Here is a 3,616-nt window from a genome sequence, read left to right on the forward strand (position 1 = left end):
TTGGGAGCATTTTTTCTTACTATCTGATATTTTGAGTGATAATTCTCGCTGGATTTACGACGAACAAACCTATTGTCTTCCCTACAAGGCCTTTTCAGACTGACCGATTCTCAATATACTCAAATAGAAACCAATACACACAAAAAACGATGTAAAATTTTCCCTTCAATTTTAAGGCAGTAAACCAACGACCTTAAGTTAACATCAACCGAGGCCATATGTTGACAAGGGATGCAAAATCACAGTTACACAAAAGAACTGGTCAGATTTTTCAGAAATCCCTTCAATTCTGATGTAAAATATGATGCCAAAAGACTGCCGATCTTCCATTTTTATGACCGGTCATATGACCGGCAGATGTCTCGTAGGATTCCCAGAGAGTTTTGCTTTACATATAAATTTGTGCTCTTTTATTTTCATTTTGATTCACTTCAGTGTTGGTTCCTTTAATTCAAGTTGGCATTCGGTTTTTGGAATTTAAATAAATTCTCAGCAAAAAACTTCGTTTAAAAAAATACATATGTATACATAGTGCTTGAAAATATCAATTTTTTCCTTTGGGAGTGGGCAAAAATGATGTTTTTTAATTTAGGCAGAATTGGCTATCTGGGAACACAATATCTACATGTAATATTTATTCTGTTTGTTGGCACTATATCCAAACACAAACGCATCTTAAGTGTCTTAACAGTGAAACAATTTCTTATTTTCTATGTTTGCGAATAAAACTTCACACTTAAAATTAAGACATTTATAAGACACATTTTATGAAACACAGAAATCCCTTCTTCGTTTAAAATAAAAATAAGCGAAATCGGCCCAATTTCGTACAAGCCTGCCTGACATGAAAATTTTCTCCACGATAAGGGTAGTGGCCATCTCTAACAGATTTTGAGTCGCTTAGTCAAAAATGGAAACATATATACATATTTGAAATTTAAGAAAACAAGGCAAATAGCAACATCGGCTAAAAACGGCTAATTTTTTTCTGCAAAACGGCTAACAAATCGGCTGCCGGCTAAATGGAAATTTCTCCGGCTGTTTTCAATCGCAACCGGCTAAATCTAGCCGGAAAACGGCTAAAATGGCAACACTGCTGTGGCGTAACATCATTAAAATAAATTCATCTTGCCGCCTAGTGAGTGTACCGCGCGATCTACTTCTAAGTACATATACACCTATATGTACATATGTATATGAGAACGGACAGGCACAACTAAATAAAACTATCTTATTGTGCAAAGAAAAAAGGTAGGAAAATATCTGGACTACCTGACAGTCGCCCAGTTACATCGTAAATTTATCAGTTCAGTTGATGGACAATCAGTAACACATAAAGCACGCATAAGGGTCAGGAAGCAACAGCATAACCCCATACGAACACATACACATATTTAAATTATATACCCAGCCGGGAAAGCTACTAGCTGTGAACTACTTAGCTACCATCATATTTCATAAAATGCTGTATTTCTGAACAGTGCACTATTTTCAACTATTTTCGTAACTGTAGAATCCCTCAATTGAACTAAATGAACTATGTATATGAACTTAAGAACTACTTGACTGAGATGACCGAACGGTTCACTCCAAAGAATTAAATTACCCATCTCTATTGTAAGTAGTATATTGACTTATACCGCGCGTTTCGCTCCACGTTTTTATACAAATATTAAAAATTACTTAAAGATGTTATATTTTATTTCTGTGCCCATTTTGTTATAGCTTTTCAAGCGAGTTAAGGTATTTAGGCCTTTTAACACTATTAAATTATAAAATCTCGTCTTCAAGCTAAGCATACGTTCAACCTTCTGGCAGGTGCCAAGGCGGGTTCTTAATATTTCCAAATCAAGTTCATTAACCTGGCTTTGGTAAAATACCACTCCTTAGTACACTGAGAAAAGAGTTTAGTTACGTCAACTTAATATGTTTTTCTCAACACATGATTTGGTTATAGTTACATTATTTGTTTATAGTTACCAAATCATGTGTTGAGAGGAATATATTTGCCTGACTTTTTTCTGAGTATACTGTAGCCAAATGTCTCCAGAGGTTTGCATCAAGCTATTTTCAGATTATAAGGCATATCCGGCTCTCCCTTTTCCATTAACTGAAATTTTGTCTGCCAGTATGTCACCGATAAAATAAATCTCCATAGCAAAATAAAAATACTTCCAGAGATTTTCTATTCTTCCAGAGATATGTATTATGAAAGTTTTAGTATGTATGGGAGGCGACATGCCTCTTTTTCTTAATAATTCACATTTTTTTCCATGAGGAATGGATACATTTTTTATACATAGCTCCACAACAAGTTCCAGTACTCTCCCTCAAATACTTCCAGAGATATGTATGCATTATTAAAATTCGAATTTGTTTGGGAGACGATAAGAGCATCCTTGGGAAATCCGTAGCAAGTGTGCCAAATTTGGTTCTGATCCCGAAAGCAGTTAAAGAGGTAGCCTATTTTTCAATCCCGGTCATAAACCATCCGTATGCAAAATTTCATTTTGAAACAGGTGGCAACCCTCTTCCAAAATATCTTCGAAATTAAGCTCTCTTAAACTTTTTCTTTCTTCTTGCGGCGGTTGGTTGGTTGGGAGTAAATTGGCAAATTCAGCGGAATGAATGAAGAAAAGAATAAAGGCAAAGGTAAAAATAAAAACAAAAACAAAGATGCGTAAAGATAAAGGCAAAAATTAAGACCAAGGTAAATTTAAACACTTTACTTATATACATAAGGGCAAATGTGAAGGTGAATATGTAGCTGAAAAAAATGATGAACATAATGTAAAGACAGAGAGGAGGATGAGGATACCGATAAAAGCAAAGATGAAGATAGGGGAAGAAAGATTATAGATAATAGAGGTAATTAAAGAGGAAAGGATATAGGGAGAGACACAGAGACTCAATCTGGGAACTATTTTGGGATTTTAGAGATTTTCGGGATTCTCGAGACTTATCGATAAAATAATCGATATTTTTATCGGTTTTGTTATCGATATTTATCGATTTTGTTATCGATAATTATTGGTTTTGTTATCGATATTTACCGATTTTGTTATCGATTCTTATTGATTTTGTTATCGATATTTACCGACTTTGTTAGCGATATTTATCAATTTTGTTATCGATATTTATCCGATTTTGTTATCGATATTTATCGATTTTGTTATCGATATTTATCGATATTTATCGATTTTGTTATCGATATTTATCGATTTTGTTATCGATATTTATCGATTTTGTTTCAATATTTATTGGTTTTTTTTATCGATATTTATCGATTTTGTTATCGATATTTTTATCGATTTTCTCATCGATTTAGCTACCAATATATAACCTGTATAGATAGATAAGTAAGTTAAGTTTCATTTCTACAGTGTGGGCTAGGCGCACTTACTTTTTTTCGTTTGACATCTGTATTTTAATATTTCATTGAACTTATTAATTTAATTTAACTTTTTAGCAGGTGGCAACCCATAAAAAATGTGTAAAGCTTGGAAGGAGTTTAGTATTGTCTTAGCTCTACAGCCGCATTTAGGTGAGCATTAAAATGCCCCACAATTATTCCAAAAGTAAAACGCAAGTAAAAACGTTGAGTCTTAAAGTGGGA

Source organism: Rhagoletis pomonella, unplaced genomic scaffold (genome assembly GCF_013731165.1).
Source record: "Rhagoletis pomonella isolate Grant_MI unplaced genomic scaffold, Rhpom_1.0 Rhpom_scaffold_00006, whole genome shotgun sequence".
Lineage (NCBI taxonomy): Eukaryota > Metazoa > Arthropoda > Insecta > Diptera > Tephritidae > Rhagoletis > Rhagoletis pomonella.